Here is a 10,332-nt window from a genome sequence, read left to right on the forward strand (position 1 = left end):
AATATAGTAATATATTTTATTCCTAATAATAATGTAAGAGGGGGTGAGGAGAGTGTTGCTGTCTGGCATAGGCAAAGAGCATAAGAAATCATCAGTACTTAAAAAGATCTTGCTCAGATAGAGAATTATTTGGATTAACAAAGCCCTGTAGCAGGGTACATATTTTTGTTGGGAGGGTTAAGTCTAAAGGTCAAGTGTTTGGGAACAAGGTCCTGTATGAAATGTCAATTGCTTTAATGTGAACACAGAACTAAGCAAACAGTTTTGATTTATATGGGGCAATTTTGGAACCTAGGGCATATAGGGAGAGGGCAGTCCTTGGTGGGATATATTTTAGGTTTTAAGACAATGTGACTGTATTGAAGCAACATGGAGTGAGGAAGAGGCAAGAAAAGAAGAGATAGTAGCTAGAGAAGAACTTCTCTTTGCAGTTTTGCTCTTTGCCTTCTGAAGGACCTTTCCAAAAGAACTGTACAAAAGACCCCTGAGCTTTTTTAAGCTAAACTAATGAAACCAGCAAAATAATGCTGAGCACTAGCCAAATGAGCCTAGCAGGCTGTACCTTCAAATATGCCTAGCAGGTGTACCTTCAATACATATTCCCTATGTCAATAAGTCAATTGATAAGCATTTATTAAGTGCTTACTACATGCCAAACACTAGGGATACAAGGAAAAGCAAAAAGTCTGCCTCAAGGAACTTACAATCTAATAGGGGTGTCCACATGCCAGCAAATATATACAAATCAAGCTATATATAGGATAAATAGGAAATAACAGGGAAGGCATTGGAATTAAGAGGAGTTGTAGTAGGCTTCCTATAGAAGCTGAGATTTTAGTTGGGACTTGAAGGGAGGTTGATAGTTGGAGCAGAGGAAAGAGAGAGAGCATTTCAGGCATGGAAGACAGACGGCCAAAGAGAATGCCCAGAGCAGGCAGGTGGAATGTTTTGTCCATGGAACAGTCAGAAGACCAGTGTCACTGGATCAAAGTGTACATGGCAGGAAGAATATATAAGCAGACTGGAAAGGTAGTAGGAGATAAGGTTATGAAGGGTTTTGAATGCCAAACAGAGCACTTTGTATCTGATTCTGGGAGAATTAAGGAGTCACTGGAGTTTACTATATGCCCTGGCTATACGTGTTCCCCAGGTTGTGCCTTTCTCCATGTATCATTTAGCTATACTCACCTTTTCCAATGATGGTGTATTTGGGGGAAACTGTGTCTCAAGTTTATGGTGAGAAAAGTTTTATTGCTACTTTCCCATCTATGCTATATCCTAAAATGTCTTTGCTTCGAACTGCATCCTCTGACTAACATGGACATTTTGAACTGGATGTTCCACAGGCATCTCAAATTCAGCATACCAAAACAGAACTTACTGTTCCCCACAAAACCAACCACTCTTCTGGACTGCCCTATAATAGTCTAGGAGGGTATAACCATGCCTTAAGTCACTCAGATCCTAAACCTCAATGTCATCTTCAACTAGAAGCCTCCTTCATCTCACACATCCAAAGTTGTCAAATATTTCCATTTCTAATTCCAAAATGCTTCTCAAATACATTCCCTTCTCTCCACTCACACTGCCACAACCCAAGAGCCTGAAGTCAGGCCCTCATCACCTCTTGCCTGAACTATTCTAATAGGCTGCTAACTGACCTCCTCACTTCAAAATCTCTCCCCACTAATTGATTCTACACACAACTACCAAAATTATTTTTCTAGTGTAGATCTAACCATGTCACTCCTCTACTCAATAAACTTCAGAGGAGTCCTATTACCTCTCAGAGCAAATTTAAACTTCCATATCTGACATTTAAATCCCTTCACAACCTGGCTTCAACTCTTTCTAGCCTTATTTACACATTAATCTCCTTATTGCACTCTCTAGTCCAGTCTAGTATTACTCAAATCACTCCATGTTGTCTCCTTAAATTTTCAGTGACTATTTGGTTTGCAATGCATGACTCCTCCCTTATAACTCCTTGATTACTCTAGTTTCCTTCAACACTTGCCTCAAGCGTCACCTTCTACACGAAGCCTTTCCTGCCTCCCTCCAGCTGCCAATCTTTCCTAATCTATCTTGCATATACTTGTTGGTCTGTCATTTTTCAGTCGTATCCAACCATTCTTAGCCTCATTTGGGGTTTCCTTCTCCGACACATTTTACAGATGAGGAAGTGAGGCAAGCAGGGTTTAGTCACTTGCCCAGGGTCAGTCTAGTAAGTGTCCGAAGTCAAATCTGAATGTAGGGAGTTGAATCTTCCTGATTCCAGGCACCACCTAGCTGCCCTTGCAATGCTATCCCCTGAAACAGAAGGTAAGTTCCAAAGTATAGAAGTTTTCACTTTTTTTGTATCCTCAGCAGCACCTAGCCCAGACTACACATCTTATTGGTGCTTATTGATTGCCTTTTTCTGTTAAAAATAGCCTTAAATAACCATATCCTCTGGCTCTCACAAGCTATGGTTTTGAGTGGCTGCAGACCCCAGACCCACATCCCCCAGTACTATATTAATACCAGGAAAGCTCCACTCTAATGCTATCTGGTTCGGTGCCCCTTTACACTGACCCACTCCCTAACACTATTATCTAGACAAACGTCACAATTTTTTGCTCAGACCACTTAAGATGGGGGGAGGTCCCAAGGACTCGTCTGAACAGGGGGCTACACTCAGTAGATGTGCACGCTGTAATGTTGCCAAGAAGAGCCCCCCAGGAGGGAAGGCCGGGGTGGGGGCAGAGGCGAGGGCGTGGTTTGGCTGACCAGGTGCAGACGTTCCAAGCCCCGCACTGCCGGGTCCATAGCACAGGCACTGTCCCAGGAAAGCCCATTAGCAGGCATTTATACCCGAATCCACTCCAGGGACCCAGTCGGGGGATCCACCAGCTTTGATTAAGCGTCTCCTCAGCGCCGGACACCTCGATGGGGCGAAGCGCTGGGGATGCAGAGAGGCAAAGCCCTCGCGGACCCGGCAGGGCCACACTCGGACCCAGAGCACGGCGATCGACCCACGCCAAGGGAGTCGGACTCTGTGGGTTCTAATCCCGACTCTGCCCCTCATTAGGTGTGTGACTTCGGGCTCATCCCTGAACGTTTCTGGGCCTCAGTTTCCCCCTAGGTAGAGCTGGGAATTGAAGACCCGCCGACTTCGACCCTACGCAATTTGAAAACACTCAAGAATCCAAATCCGTCACGCGCTCGGCTGCGGCTGACCATTGGCTAGTGGGTGTCACGTGAAGAGCCGCTGGGCCCTGATTGGCTATACATTACGTCACCACCCCGGCCAGGCTGCTTTGCTCCCCGCCTCGGGCCCGAAGGGAAGAGGGAGGGGAGAGAAAAGAGCAGCGGGGGAGGCGGGCCCAGGATCGGTGCGGACCTAGCTTCAAATGCGGGCGCGGGTGGCGGCGCCCGCGGGTGGCGGCGGTGACGGCGGAGATAGAGGAAGAGGAGGCGGCGGCGGCGCCTCGCGGGTGGCGGCCCTGCCCTATGTAGCCCAGCGGAGGCCGGGCGGGTGAGTCATTCGGCCTCCCATCTATCCGTCAGTCACCCCGGCTGTTAGTTCAGCCGCGCCCCTCGGGGGGAGGGGACGGGGACGAGCGCGAGGCCCGGGGCGGAGACGGTGCGTACTGTCAGTCAGCCGACTCGGCGCGCGAGGACCAGGAGGGAGGGGCGGGAGGACCGGCCTGGGAGAGGAGGGGAGGAGGAGGGGAGAGGTTAGTGCGAACTGAGCGAGCTCCAGGAGAGAGCGAGCGAGGGAGGGAGGGAGGGGGCGAGGGGGCGGGGCCTGGCTGGAGGCTCCCCCTCCCTAGCCTCCCTTCCCCCCCCCCCCCCGCGTCTGCGCAGTCTCTGTAGCCTGCTCCCTGCGGGCCGAGATCAGCAGGGACAGCTCCTCCCGTCCTCCTTTCCCGGGGCGGGTGGGGGATCACTCCCAGAACTGCAGTGCGTCTCGAGGCGGGGGAGACCCCAGCCCGGACCCCAGACTCCCGAAGGACCTGCCCCGGGGCAGGAAAAACACTCGCTGCTCGTTTAAACCCCAGTGATTAATAAATAGTCTTCATCGTGGAAGCGATGCTCTCCCGATGGCAAACCGGCCAATCTGGGCTAATCCTGGGCGTCATTTTAGTAAGGGCTTTGATTTGCCTTTGAAGGTGGAATGCGGGAGCCAGAACTCGGCGGGGATGGTTTATTTAGCAGTGGGATCCCCGTGCTCATTGTTCCACCGAATCGTGGTGTAGAACTACGAAAAAGCCGGCTTCCAGGGGTCTAGCCTAAGTAGACACCCGTCCCTGTCTGGACTGACCCCATCCTGGAGGTCCACACCACCGCCGAGTGGGGACACTTTTAGGTAGTCACCTGGGTGTCAGAACTCTTTTGTACAGTGAAAAAGATATTTTTTTAAAATCCAATCTTCTGCAGGAAAACTCTCAATTCCTCTTAAGTCTAGTCCCTCTTGAAGACTCTAGCATAGTCCCCTGTGTGTTGTTTTCTATTTACTCTGTGTATAGTTTGTTTGTGCATCTCCCCCTAACTCATTTTTACACTTATAGTATGTGAAATCCTTAAAGGTAGAGGCTGTCTTTTTCTTTCTTTATATCCTCAGCACTTTGCACAGAGCCCAGCACATAGTAAGCCCTTAATAAATGCTGATGGAGCGATTGACATACGAGTTCACCCTCATTTTGCTGCTTCTGTTTAATAGGAGGCAGTATTTAATAGGAGAGAGTTTGTAGTGAGGCCATCCTCGATAGTTAAGAATTTTTCAAAAATACTAACTGTTGCAGATCTGCTAAGCAATTACAGATCCCGAAATCTTTTAGGAAGGTTCTCTTCTCCATTTGTGGGATACATTTTTAACATTTTATTCATTTGTTGTTGTTGTTGTCGTGTCTGACTCTTCAGGACCCCATTTAATAGGTTTTCTAGGAAAAGATACCAGAGTGGTTTGCCATTTCCTTCTCCAGTTCATTTTACAAATGAGGAGACTGAGGCAAACAGGGTCAAGTGACTTGCCCAGGGTTACCCAGCTAGCAGATGTCTAAGGCTGGGTTTGAATTTAGGTCTTTCTGACAGGAGGTGCTCCTCTATCCACTAGACCACCTAACTGCCCATTTTATTTTATTTTTTAATAAACATTATCTCTCTTTCCAGTTACAAACTTCCCAGAGAGTAATAAAAAGAACTGAAAACAAAACCCTCATAACAAACAAGATTTTCTTTCCTTTCAAGTGATCTAATAATTTTTTAAAATTTACATCCTGTCCTTTTTTTCCCAAGTGCTTCTAGTATTTATACATCTAATCTCAAAATAGCCCAGTGAGGTAGGTGGAGGTGGATCTTATTACTCCCATTGCACATGGAGAAAGTAAAGAATCTTTTTCAACCACATCCATGACATATGGTCATCCAGTCTTACATTCAACTCTTCCAGTAATAAACCCAATGTGTTGTACTCACTGCCTCTGATACTTACAAGCAGGGTTACCCTGGACAAGCCATTTAACCTCTGTCAAGGGTCAGATGAGATAACATGTGATAAGTGCTTTGCCAATCTTAAACAACTATATAAATATTGTTATTAGCCTTCATCAGGAGGGACTTTGCCATCCTTGGACAAGTGTAATTTTTTTTTTCCAACAGGGAGGGAAAAGAAACCATGTCATATAAAGAATTGATGAGATAACTCATCTGTATTCTAATAACAATCTTGAATTATTTGAAGGATTATTATGTAAAATAGGGAGGAGAATGTTCTGTGTAGATTCTATGGGGCAAAACTAGAATGATGGCCAAAAGCTACAAGGTAGCAGATTTCAGCTCATTTCAAAGAATATCTGCAATCAGCAGGACAAAAGCAGTGGGGGTAGTGAGTGCCCCATTTCTGTAGTTTCCAGGTTGTAGCTGGATATCATTTGTCCAAAAATGTTGAAGAGGGAACTCTTACATTGATTCGAAGGTTGGTTTAGACTCCTGAGAAGTTGTGCTATGAAATTTTTACTACTGTGTTTTATACATAGAAAACATAGGATTCATTTTTATGTTTGTTGGGGAAAGACTTTCTGTCTCAGTGCCAGTGTGACCTTGTCGAAATGGCCCAGAAGTAAGGAAAAGGTTTTTGTGAGTTGATGTAGTCTCTCCCCCCTGGCTCCCTAAAAATCATTACAGTTTTGCTCTTTGAAAATTGCTTAAGCCAGCTCTCCAACTACAGCCCATCAAAGCAGCTATTTCCAGCTTGCTCAACATCAAAGTGTCACTTTTAAGAACTCAGAGCTGAAATAGGACGTTAACAAGTGATGTGGTAGAAAAATAAGTTATGCACATTTATTTCTCAGAAAAGTAGGAAAGGTATTGTTGATTAGTTTTTATAGAAGGCAAACTATATGTGAAGTTAGTTTTAAATGTTATATATACATAGTAGGTATTTTTATATTAAATATTTGGTCTTCTTTGGGTGATCAGATTTCCTATAACACTTGAGTAAGTTTGACATAGAATCCTACTGTGAAGGTAGCAATACCAGAAAAACACTATGATTTTTTTTCCTTTTCCACTTAATAGTATTGTATTTTTTCAATTACATGTAAAGATAGTTTTCAACAATCACTTTTATAAGACTTTGAGTTCCAAATTTTTCTCTTTCCTTCCTCTCCTCCCTCCTCAGAACAGCAAGCAGCCTGATATATGTTATACATGTACAATCATATTTCCACATTAGTCACATTGTGAAAGAAGAATCAGAACAAAAGAGAAAAACTACAAGAAAGAAAAAAAATGTGAAAATAGTATGCTTTGATCTGCATTCAGATTCTATAATTCTTACTCTAGATGTGGATAGCATTTTCATCATGAATCTTTTGGAGTTGTCTTAGGTCCTTGCATTGTTGAGAAGAGCTAAGTCCATCATAGTTGATCACTGAAAAACAAAGTACTATGTACGATGTTTTCCTAGATCTGTTCACTTCACTCAGCATTAGTTCATGTAAGTCTTTCCAGATTTTCTGAAATCCTCCTGCTCATCATTTCTTATAGCACAATAGTATTCCATTACATTCAGATATCACAACTTCTTCAGCCAATCTTCAGTTGATGGGCATCCCCTCAGTTTCCAGTTCTTTGTCACACATTTTTGTACATGTGGGACCTTAAAACACTATGGTTTTTATAATGATCCACATCATAATGTAATACTCTAATTACTTCCAGATAAGAGAATTTCAGATGTGGAAAGGTTTAGCTAATATGGGACAGAACAGGAAAGTTCAAATGAATTTTCTTCATTTTCACTGACAACAATTCAACCATCACTTGTTATCTATTTTAATCAAGGCTCTGTGCAAGGTCTTAGGGTCATAAATATAAAAACCCTTGCTCTGAAGGAGTTTATATTCTAATGAGGTGTGGCCTAGAGATTGGTAGGGAAATACAAAATAATGGAAAATTATTTCAAGAGCAAAGGGCACTAACTACTGAAGGGATTAGGAAAGGCTTTCTGGAGGAGGCATCCCCTGAGCTGGGCTCAGGAAAAAAAGTCTAAAAGGATTAGTGGTACCTGAGAGATATTTTCTTTTAAAGTATTATATTTTGAATTAAAATTAAAATACTTAAGATTTCTATTTGAATCTTTTTAAATTCAGGACTATTCCACAGGAAAATCTAAATTCTGTGAACCTGATCTGTTTTATATGATCAGAGTGGTATTGAAAAGAAGTGAAAGAAAACTTAGGGAACGGTCACTACAAAATTTTAGATGTAATCTTGACTATTAAATTAGGAAAGTGAGCATGTTGTGGATTATAATGAAAACCAATATTTGCTGATCAGGTAACAGGCATTTATTAGGCAGGAATTCATACAGTGCCAGGCATTGTATGTATCACGTTTGTACATAGTTGGTGAGCTCCTGGAGGACAGGAAATGGTTTTGCTCTTCTTTGTATCCCCAGCACTTAACAAAGTGCTTGGCACATATTAGGCACCTAATAAAATGGATTTGATTTGTTGACTTTATTGTGCTAAACAATGGGGATACAAGTACAAAAGTGAGATGGTTCCTGCCTTCAAGGATATGTTTATATATTTAATAATATATTTATGCTTATTATTATTTTATTATATTATCTTTAATAATATCTTTATGTAGCTTTAAGATTTACAAAGCGCTTTACATACATTATATCATTTAATATTCACAAGTCTTTATTAGGTGCTATTCTTACTATTTTACAGATGGTGGAAACCCAGGCTGACAGAGGTTAAGTGATTTGCCCAAGGTCTGCAGATAGCAAGCAAAGTGTCAGAGGCAAGACTTGACCTGGTTAGTCTTTCTGACTCCCAATCCAGCATGTTTTCCACTATAAATTACTGCCTGTTTTTGGAAGAGTTCAAGCCAAGGCTGGATTGTTACACCTGTCAGAGATGTGGTAGAAGAAGATTGTTTTTTTTTTCATTTTCTCTACATGAAATGTTATTAAGAAGAGCCCCTTCCACCTTCTTCACTGGGCTCTTTGGGGATCAGATGTATAAATACTAGAAGCACTTGGAGCAAATGGAAGTTAAAGTTATTTTAAATAGGGGTGTGTATGTTTGTGTGTGTATATGTATGTGTGTATGTATAATGTATGTGTTCTACACATAGAACGCATACATACATATGTCCCCATGGAGAGGAAAGAAAATCTTGGGAAATATTCTAGAATCTGCTTGGCCAGTTTATAGAAGTGAGTAATTTTTAAAAAAATTCATAACAGAGTAACCTGTTCCTTGTAGCAGCACTCCACATAAAGATTGTCTTCCATTAAAAGTTCTTATACTATCTTAGCAAACTAAAGTATCTACCTAAAAATATAAGCACTAAGTTCCAGTTCCCTCTCTCTGCTTTAAAAGACAAAAGCTCTCACTAAAATTAAACAAACAAATTAGCTCTGACTTACAAAAAGTTCAAGAGAATCTTAAGAAGGATTTAAAGTCCAGTCTTCCTGATTCCAAGTCTAGCATGCTCTCTACCATATCACCCAATCACTGTTTAGGAATAGAACTGAATGTGATAGTCAAGATAAATACTGTAGAAATGCCTCAGAATTCTTGGTATGCTGAGAATTCCAAAGTATAACTTTTCCCACAAAACATTTGGAAAAGAAGTAACTTTTAACTGTACATAGTCTTTCAAAAATTATATAATGTTAATTTTTAAATCAGTTGAAAGATATTTAGTCAGAATTTTGGAGCTATATCTTCAAGATCATCTAGTCCAATCTTTTTTTTAAAAGCTAAGGAAACCGAGACTCAGAAAGGTTCAACAGTTTGTTTAAGGTCATACAGCTAATTTAATATGGTAGGTTAAGAACAATTTTTTTTTTAGGAAGGCAGCTTTATATACTTATACCTGAAAGTCACACAAAAGTCTAGGAAGGTACCTTATCTTGTAAACTCAATTGCCTACTTTTAATTCTGTCCATAATGTGTCCCACCTTTTCCAGTGCTTAATACAGTGTATGGCACATAGTAAGCACTTAATAAATTTTTTTATTGATTTTTCATCCTTATTTCCTTCTCAGAGCCTGTGTCCCTTGCTTAATCACTTTCCTGTGACTATGAACCCATTTATGTTCTACTTTTTTCCTAGAATGCCTTTTATTCTATCTAAATCCCTCCCACTTTCTAAAACCGCAATTCAGGTTCTTTTTTCTCAATCATACCTTTCCTGAACTTCTGCATTACACAACTTAGTGCTTAAGTCATATGATATATTGTTTGATAATTGTTCCATGTGTGTTAGTTTTATTCCCTTCAACTTAAACTTCTTGAAGTCAGAGACTTCAACCTCAGATGTTTACATTGGTATCTAATTGGTCCCACAGATGCTGTAGTTTTCCACAGAATTTTAAAACCTGACATAGTTTACTCTTACATGGAAAATAAAGTTTTTATATCCCCAGCAGTATCTAGCACAATAATGAGCACTAATAGTCACTCAATAAATACTTTATAGTTGATTATTTTGGCATGTAATTCCCACTTTGGTTTTTTAAAATAACTCTTAAGCTTTAGGAGAGATGCTTTGCTATTTATATAAAATGATCTAAGTTCCAAAATTACAAGTGATTAATCACTGTTTGCTGCACATCATCAGACACAGAGACCTAGTGTTAGAGTGCAGAGATCTTGGTCATTTTAACATTATTAATTTACAGAATTATCAGCTCCCAGCATATAATATTGCATAAAAGATATGAACTTTGGATTTCATAATTCAACTTAAGAATTTGAAAGTAGGTATATTTTTTCCTAAATGATAAAATCATCTATATATTGAAGTCATGGAAGTAATCTA

The 10,332-nt window shown here is 41.1% G+C and overlaps 1 long non-coding RNA gene across 1 annotated transcript; it reads left to right on the forward strand.

Moving 5' to 3' along the window:
* The first annotated feature begins 3,291 nt into the window (after window positions 1-3,291).
* LOC140497363 (uncharacterized) lies at window positions 3,292-8,819 on the forward strand. Its single transcript, XR_011964638.1, has 2 exons — window positions 3,292-3,517; window positions 8,229-8,819. It is a non-coding gene; the product is annotated as an uncharacterized lncRNA (long non-coding RNA).
* The last annotated feature ends 1,513 nt before the right edge of the window (window positions 8,820-10,332 follow it).

The sequence above is a fragment of the Notamacropus eugenii genome, chromosome 3, assembly GCF_028372415.1.
Source record: "Notamacropus eugenii isolate mMacEug1 chromosome 3, mMacEug1.pri_v2, whole genome shotgun sequence".
NCBI classification, from domain to species: Eukaryota; Metazoa; Chordata; class Mammalia; order Diprotodontia; family Macropodidae; genus Notamacropus; species Notamacropus eugenii.